We start from the raw sequence: 9,336 nt of genomic DNA on the forward strand, positions 1-9,336 counted from the left end.
TTTTTTATGTTGCAATTTCAAGGAAACACTTCGATAGAAATTGCTTTTAATTCTTTTGGCATACATAGAAGATGCGAAAATGCACATCATATTTTCACATGAATGTAGTAACAGAAAAAAAGTTCAAAGCAGTAACTGATACACTCAATTATAAAAGCTGCCCTTCCTGTGCAAGAAATGTAACTCAGCCCTTGGGCTAGATGCCATTCTGTGTCATTGATGTAAACCTGGCGGACGGTACAAATACTCTGCATTTAAAATGGCATGACTAAAAATGGAGTCTTTCCTCTAGCTTTTAAGTTTTAAGAAACATAAAATATGTACGTATGCTTGGCAACTTTTCCTTTCATTATATACAAAAGTGACTCTCTCTAAAATAACTGTCAAACTAAGAGGGACTGTCAGAAACCTATCACAGGAGGTAATCTATTTGCTCAGGTTGCTGAAGAGCAATGAAAAAGTAGATATTGAGTTTCAGTTTTCAGCACATACATTAAAGTCCCATGCCTGTAATTAGGTCTCCTACCTTCCAAATAGAATTTTAAAAAAGTTTGATACATGATTATTTTAAATTATTTTTCTATAATTGGTTAGTGGTATTGTGGAACACATATTTAAGGATTAATGATGAGAAAGATTAGAAATCCAAAAAGTGTAAAATTCCATGCAAACTCAATTAAGTTTCAAGGACATTTCCATCAGAAAGAATGGAAATGAAGAAAGAACGGAGCCCCCAGGCTGGTTGTTGAGTGAGAATTACTGCTTACCCAGCATCCGTTTGCTTCATCAAATGTCCCCCATCTGCTCACAGAAACCTCTCTAAGATGCTTTTCTGAAGAATATTTGGCAGCATGTTTCCCAGGGCTGATGCCTAGAGGAGAGGGTTACATGGAGACTTGCTGTCTATCTTGATGGCAAACCCCTCCTAAGTAGGAATCCAGAGCTGGTGACTCACTTTGTAGTCTTGTATAGGTCTGGGGCAAGACAACATTATGGCAGTGGGGAGATATTCATGGTCAGGCTGGACAGGCCTCTGAGGTCTCTGACCTCTGTGGGTGTCCCTGTTCATTACTGGGGAACTGGACTCAATGGTCTGTAAGAGTCCCTTCCAACTCAAAAAAAAATTCTATGATTCTATGATTCTATGAATATTCCTGGTTTTATTACAAGTACAAATACTGATAAAGCCTACATTCAAATTGTTTATTCCTTGCTTTTGGAGAAGCTAAAACACTAGCACTAAGAGTTTTAATCAACGTAGATAATAGCTTGTCAGTTGTTATGCACAGTGGTACGTGCACCCAGTTTGAAATTTCAGTGCCATTAATGTTTTTAATTTTTTAAGTGATATGACACAGTACATGCAATCAACAATAATGAACATACCATGGTTCAGGACCCCTGATCTCTCAGCTAGTAATTTAAAATATTTTCATGTGTAGAGACAAGACAAGTATTATGTCCTAAATGGAGTCTAGGTCCCCAGCACTATTTCTCTCTCTATTTGATCCCTAAAAACAACTGTTTTCTTGCCAAAGATTTTGCATCGTTAAATCTCCTTTCTGAAACAATGAATATTGTGTAGTTGCAGGCCACTTTTTCAAACCTGTGGACATTCCCTTTGCTTCTACTTCTTTAAGCAACCTGCAGTTGCAATACACTTTTGCAGTACAGTCTTGAACCTCTTTATTCCTTGTTTTTCAGTCACCATGGGCTGTGTCTGTGCTGTCTTTGTAACCAGGACCAGGGAATGACCTCTTTTCTCCCAGTCAGTTTTCTCAACACATCTACTGGTGTGGATGAAGCAAGCAAAGGCAACAAGAAAAGCAAATACGATTATACTAGCAAGCAGGAGTATCATTTATTATAGATGATAATCACATGTTGGTTTGTCACTAGGTGTGTTTAATCAACAACTTTCTTTTTGAAATAAGAGTGAAGATAAAAGAAAAGTTCAAATAGGATTCCTACATGTCTCGTTTTCATTAAAGATTAGATCTGCTACAACACGATGAACTGAGGATAATATAATGTAACGTCCAAACACTTTTTTTCAAGTAATGTTAACACTGAATGAAAGGTATACAGGCTTCAATGAAATTAGGCAGTTGAGGCCTAGTTGAATGCTATTTGTTGTTGAATGGTATTTGTGACAGTGTTGAAAGAAATGGCTGATGTTATTGTAAAGTTACTGTCTGTCATCTATGAAAAACGGTGTTCTGCACAGGTCTGTGAGTGTTAGAAATGGGCTTTCTTGAAGAGCTGTCTTTATGGAAAAGGAGGCATTGCTTGCAAACTGGTAAATTGGGAAAAAAAAAAAAAAAAAAAAAAGTAACATTTCTGATCTCCAATTTAGTTATTAGAAAATCCCCATCATCTCTCTTTATATTATATGAATACTCCATGGTGTCCTTGGGATGACAAGATGCCTGTACTGCTATTTAGATATGCACAAATACAACAAATCCATGGGCAGATCTTTCCCCTACTGCATTTTTTTAATGTATTTCTTTATTGCTAAACTAAAAGGAAAATAATAGTAGAAAAAATTCAATCACCTTAATCAGCACATGCAAGTCTTAAAAATCTTTTTCTTGCTCTGTAATACTGAAAAGACCTGATGGGAAATGTTACCTTCCAAATTTTGCTCTGTGTATATGCATTTCCTATTTAAACCCTCACTCAGCAAGAGAAGGAAAAACACTTCTCAGTTTCAGTGCAAGTGCCCCATGGAATTTTCTACAGGAAAAATATCACTTTAGATCTGTCAGACAATAACATTTTATTACCTCAAGGATGTTATCTGAACCTGAGGTCTAATATCTAAATGAACTGCAGTTCAGATTATTTGAGATTTAGCAGAATGACAGAGGGATGGAAAGTTTCATAGAAAGATTCTATGGGGAGAAGTCTCATTCATTTATTGTGGATAAATATGATGAAAAGGTATTCATATACCAAGTTTTAATAACTGTATGGTTAACAGGAGGAACAGTAGACAGCTTTGAGCAGTAGCTGACATACAGAACAGGAGAGTTGGAAGAGTAATATTTCCAAGAAGATTAATTTAATTTAAAGGCAGAATGTTTTTTGGCTATTGGAAAGTTCTCTGTTGTGTTGAGCAAAAGGATAGATATACTGGCTGAAAATAAACCTGTAAAAGTGAGGTAATGCATTTACTAAAACAACAATAATTGCTATATCAGGATGGATCATATATTAAAGGCAATAAAACTCTGATTAATAGCTGTCAGGTTATTTCTTTATTTTCTCAAATATTTATTTGAGTGCAACATACTATAAATACTTTAAAGAAAATGTTTATCTTATATTTGTACATGATTGCACTCAGTAATACATGGAAGAGCAGCCACTGAAGTGGGAGGATCATAAGCCCAATGTATGTGAAGCGAGAGAGCAATAAATTTGATTCTTCTCAGCATTTTTCTGTTACAGGTTTTGAGAAACTTGTTAGATTTCAGTACCTGCAAATGTAAATGAAACCAACATAAAATACCATACATAACCTTGTTACTTTAAATAACATAGAAAATATGGATTGGAAGACTCGTGTGCATGTTCTTTTTTTCTGTCTTAGACCTGAATAAAGCTGTAAAGAAGAAATTAATGCTCTAGTAAGTCACTGTCAACTCTTGCAAGTCCATTTGGGAGAAAATTTGACACTCCATTTTTTTTTTCTTGTTGTCCTTCTATCTCCTACTCTCCTTTCTGTGTATGTTTATTATTTGCCTCATTTCTGTGAAAACAAATCAGGCTCCATTAATGAAAGCAAAAACTGTTTAAGGCCATCCATCTTACTCTTTCTCCTCAAAGGTTTGCTGCCACTTGTTCTATCACAGAGGACTGCAAAACTTTTTTGCTCCACATTGTTACCCTCTAAATATAAAATGAATAAATTGCTTAAGAAGATGTTGAAAGACTCTTAATGGTGCATTTATGATCATAACATACGTATTTGTGAGACCTAAGGATTTTTATTCATTCTATTTTTGTTCAATGTAAAATCAAGATTAACTTCTTAGATTTTCTGGACATCCTCGTTGTATAAATTTAATTTTTTACTCCTTTTCCTTGTACAACTTCTGAAATCTGACAGTAAGAACATTTTTATTTTTGTCTCAAACCTCTTTTTTATTCTTTGTCCATCTATTTTTTTTTCCCCCTATGATGCTTCTTATAACTTTACCAATTACTTTGTGTTCCATTTCATTACGTTATTTATTTTTGCTTTTTCTTTAGGGCAGGATATGTCTACTGCTATGCACCTGCACAGTTCCTACAATGGAGCTTTGATCCTGGTTGGATTGCTTAAGTGCCATTAACATAAACGTGGTTAACAAAAATAGTAGTTTCAGCTTAGTATTTTTCATGCTAAATCAGGTTCAAAACTAGAAGAATAAAAGTTTTTTTGTAAGAAACATAAACATCCATGTTGATTTCATAAGTGAAACTGATTCTGTTTTTGAAGAGCGGAAGAAATTTAAATAATTCATCTGAAAGCAAAGTTCACTTCTGTTTTTATATTCTCAGAAGTGAATCATCAGATTAAACTAGCATGCCACAGTTTAGTGGTAAACCTCTAACACTACCAAATCTACATATGTAGATTTTGCTTTAATGTCACAGGCAACAGAATGTAATCAACTAACAAACAAAACAAGCAAACAGAAAATTCACATCCAAATAAACCAGAAAGAGGAGTTTATAGACACTCTACAGAACTGTTAGCTGTGCTATGCTTTTCAAAAGCTGGAATTTGTCCTACAGACATCTCAGAAGTTGCACATCTGTCCAAGAAGAATCATTGCACTTTATTTCTACTGTACATGTTTATCTTATATCTTATTCTTCATTACTGTTATGTACTATGCAAAATACATAAAGAAAAAAAGCAGTAATCAAACTATACATACTGTGAGCAGGGCTTTGTGAAGGCTGCAGTACTGTACAGAAGAAAGCCTTGAACAGATCTATCTCAAATTCAGGGTAATAATACATTTATTTCCTACCCACATTGCTCATGTAATCCACCAACTATTTTAGGAACGCCTAGATTCTTAAAAATACAGAAATTAAAGTGATTTCCTGATCAACCCTTACAGAAAGACACAAGTTTAAACATGAAAGCAACTATGAATGCTTTGGAGAGAAAAAAATAGAATGTAATGTTAATAATCCCTGTAATGTTAATAAGCTAAATAACAGTTTCAAAGTTTAGTATCTTGATGCTTTACGGAGCTCCCATAAAATGGCTCTGAGCCTTCCCTTTCTAATGATTTTGCACACCCACGCAACTTGCTCTGTGGGGATGGAAGATAACAGGATTTAGATCCTTGACACACTGCAATTGATTTAACAATAAATATTGTCCATCCTAGTTTTGGGTTACTATAAGATGAAAGCAAAAATGTATATACTGATCTACTGGTTTTCTTTTAAAAAACATTCATCTGATGCTGAAGGCTAATTCTGTAAAGCTGAAACTTAAATCCCAGCAGAAACAGGTTCCCAGATATTAAAAACAAACAAACAAACAAACAAAAAAAAATCATAAAAGTATGTATAATGAAATCTTTAGGCATGTGACAAACTTTGTTTTATATATTATATGATTTCAGAACATCTGTCACACACACTCACAAACTTTCCTTAGAAGGAGAAGCAGAAGTTTAGATGATGATAAAGTTATGTTCTTACCACATTAGACGGTTCCAATTTCTTCCTTCTAGCAAGGTCAGTGATATTATTGCCATTGTAGTTGATGCTCTCCATACAGCCTTTGAAATTTTTTTCTGCTGTTAGAACTTGGCTTCCCAGAAAAAGGCATGCCTCCAAAGGTTATCTTTGAATGTATCAGAAAATGAAAGACAGTTTCTGGAGGACAAGGGCTTAGAATTTTTGCTTACTAGAAAAAGAAAGTATCAAACAAGTACTGGAAAAGTAGGAAAAATTCTATGATGAAGTCATGACTGCAAATATTTTTGGTGGTAAATTGTATCTGTTATTAGGTTTTCCCAAATACAGAGAAAATATGTATCACAGTTACATATAGACTGTAACGAAGAGAAGGTCTCTAAAAGGAATGCACTTTTAAATGCTTGGCAGAGCAAAATGTCAGTATTGTTAAGAAACAAGAATTTGTTGGCCAAAGAATGTGCTGTCTGTCTGATCTTGGAGAAGAAAAGTCTGCCTTTCTTTACAAACCTGAATGCAGAAAGTTTGAGAAGTAAAGGTGCCCAGTAAAACCTATTTCAATATGTAGATTGAAACAAACATTAAAATAAAAAAAAATCTACTAAATCAAAAGGGAAGAAGGAAAGCGTTGCTTTATGTAGAACATCCATCAGTTTGGTAGAGTGTCAGAAGTGAGAAGTGGTTGGTGGCAAGTAAGTATTATTCATTCTTTGTCGTATATTAAAATAAAGGATGTTTTATTTTCTTTCATGTACCAAACCGTAATACCAAACAGTTCCATTTGTCTTAAATACTCTATACAACTGCAGATAATTACAGCAACATAAAAACCAGCATTATGACATACCTAGAGGGATTAGTTTGACTTGTGTTTGGTTCCCAGGTCCCAAGATGCCAGTATCTGGGAAAGTGGCAAATGGAAATTCAACTGTGCAGAGGAACAGGAAAAAACCCTATATCTGTATATCAGCAATACAGAAATAATTGATAAAATGCTCAGGAAACAAGCTGTGTTTAACCAGCACTGTCCAATCCAGCCTGTTGCAGGGTCCACGACAGCAGTGAGAGGAAAGAGCAGCAGACAAGACTCCTCTGGCTTGTACCATGGTATTAGTTCTAGCACGTTCTGCTAGAAGTTCTGCATTTGAAGTTACATTAGCAAGCCTGATGTGCTTGGCAACAGCACAACATCTCACTCCATATGTAACGTATTTTCTGTGGCAAAGAACTTCTTTGTTCATAACTCACGGACTTTTGATTTCCATGCATCTCGTGGGCCTGAGATAAAAGACAATTTAAAAGGAAAGAAAGAAAAAAAAAGGGGGGGGGGGGCGATGCTATGATGGTAATGTTTAATATTCGTGTGGGGGGTGAAAGGTGTACTTGAGTTGCCTAAGCACAAGCTTCTACTGCTATTGGTGATACCTGGGGTAGTGTGCCTTAGTAACCTCTGCTTTCTGCTTGAGGAGGTATGCATCTCTATAAATTCTCTGCCATTTCTGCCAACACCATGGGAGTGCTACAGGTATCTAGGGGATGTATGTATATAAGCTGCTCATTCAGTTTACGTGTTTGTCTTTTTCTTGGATGAGAAATAGTTGCTGTTTATTATTTCCTTAAATGCAACACAAGCATTTACTCATAATATCCAATCTGAGAACACCGTTCTTGTAACTGCTTATGAAAATCATAGATACAGAAATCAAAAGAAACTGTTTCAATCTGCTTGCATTTAAGGAAATAGGAAGTCTCTTTCCACCCTTACGCATATTTAAGACTGTTTTCTGACAAACTGCTAGCTAAAGGCTTCAGTCTTTCTTTTTGTGCTTACTCCCTCAATGGAATAGCTGAGCTTTTGTAACTGTCCCTACTTTGAAGTTTTCTAGTGGATCCAGGTTGGTTTAAGTATCCTCTATTCCTCACTTCTGTCTTTTCTACCATTTTCTTCAAAAAGGAGCATGTTAAGAACATAAATTTCTATTCTGTTAAGAGTCTTCTCCTGCAGTTAGCTGGTTAGTAAATAATACTTTGCTCACTCACCTCACTCAACCTGCTGGCCACATTCTTTTTAATGCATCCCAGGATACCATTGGCCTTCTTGACCACAAGGCCACATTGCTGGTTTGTGGTCACCCTGCTGTCTACAGGGACACCCAGGCCCTGTTTGTAAGAGAATGTGATTGACTTCACTTCTTCCAGCAAAAAAAGAGAAGCAGGTCTAAGACATCTGTTTATCTCCAATTTAAACAACTTAATTTAGGTAGAATTATGTGTTTTACAGCTATTCACGTTGCTGTGAAAAGAAGCGCGGCTATACGAATAAGAAGTCGCGCGGCTCTGCCCTCGCAACTCCCCCCGCCCCGCGCACGGAGGCGGCCCCCAGCCGCAGCCCCCAGCCGCAGCCCCCAGCCGCTCCCCCCCTCGCGCAGCGCCACTCCGAGGTGCCGCCTGCCGCAGCGACGGCGGCGGGGAGCCCTCGCGCCCAGAGGCGGCCTTCCCGGGGTCTGCCCTCTCCGCCCCCCTCCCACCTACCTGAGGGCAGCCGGCATCCGTCCGCGCAGCGGCGCACAGCCGGTGGCACCGCGCGCACAGCCTGCCTGCCTGCCTGCCGCCCTCCCTCGGACGAGGGTCCCCTTAGACGAAAGCACAGCCCCAGCCCGGCCGCTACCGCGAGGGACCGCGCCCGCGGCCGGAGCCCGGGGGCCGCGAGGAGGGAGGGCTGAGCGCCCGGTGACAGGTGAGGACGGCCCCCGCGCCGCTCCCTACCTCGCGCCGCTCTCCTCGCAGCCGGCGGCTCGCTTACCCTCGACCGCCGCCGCCCCCTCGCTCCGTTCCCCCGCCCTAACGCGGAGTTCAACGCGACCCCGCTAGCCGCGAGGCCCCGCCCCGCACTGACGGCTCTCTCCGCCAATAGCGAAGAAGACGGCCGTCCTCGAGCTCCGCCCTCACCTCCTTCGACCAATAGGAGCTATCCGTGGTGCTGCCCCTCCGCCTTCCCGGCAGGCTCGGTTGGCTCGCAGCTGCCGAGCAACGGGCGCGGGGCTGCGGGTGGGGCCGCTGAGGGCGGTGGCCGGGCCCCCGCTGCGGGCCGGGGTTGGTGCCGCGGGATTGTGCCCGGGGCTTCTCGTTCGGGAGCTTTCGCCTCATAGATGGACGTTTTTTGTTCCCCTCCCCTTTTTCCCTCTTGGCTCAGCCATCAGGAGGATGGAAATATCTCCCGCACTCTCAAAGCTGTAATCTCGGCTTGCAGAAATGATAACTGGTATGTGAAGATGTTTCTAATTTTTTTGTTTCTTCACTTGTTTGTGAACCTAGGGTAGGGAGAAAGAACTGAAGTAACCTGCAGTGAGATTCTATCACTTTTGTAACTCCTTAAGCATAGTCAAGAATGTATGTTTGTGAACTACTTTATTAAGATAGTCCTGGTGGAGTATACTTTATATCACTGGGAGTCCAGGATTTTCTGAACAGTTCTTAAATCAGAGTCTAGCAATAGCAAAGTTGAATTACATGTACACTGTACAGTTAGGTTGTTGGTAATAAGCAGAGCTTGTGCATCTCAACAGCTGCAGCTATACAAGCTATACATTTGTCAAGTAAGCTCAGTATGAGTGGAGTATC

At 39.3% G+C, this 9,336-nt stretch overlaps 1 long non-coding RNA gene across 3 annotated transcripts; it reads right to left on the reverse strand.

The window, feature by feature from the left end:
* Positions 1–3,159: 3,159 nt before the first annotated feature.
* On the reverse strand, positions 3,160–8,678 carry LOC149917349 (uncharacterized). 3 transcript variants are annotated; one of them, XR_016467411.1, is made up of 5 exons: positions 8,482–8,677; positions 7,756–7,875; positions 6,563–6,616; positions 5,719–5,863; positions 3,161–3,485 (listed from the first exon to the last, which is right to left on the reverse strand). It is a non-coding gene; the product is annotated as an uncharacterized LOC149917349 (long non-coding RNA). The 3 variants fall into 3 exon arrangements; XR_016467412.1 differs by lacking the exon at positions 6,563–6,616 and having other exon boundaries at positions 3,160–3,485; positions 8,482–8,678; XR_016467413.1 differs by lacking the exons at positions 5,719–5,863; positions 6,563–6,616 and having other exon boundaries at positions 3,164–3,485; positions 8,482–8,661.
* Positions 8,679–9,336: the final 658 nt, after the last annotated feature.

This window comes from Phasianus colchicus, chromosome 6 (genome assembly GCF_987193195.1).
Source record: "Phasianus colchicus chromosome 6, bPhaCol1.hap1.1, whole genome shotgun sequence".
Taxonomy (NCBI): domain Eukaryota; kingdom Metazoa; phylum Chordata; class Aves; order Galliformes; family Phasianidae; genus Phasianus; species Phasianus colchicus.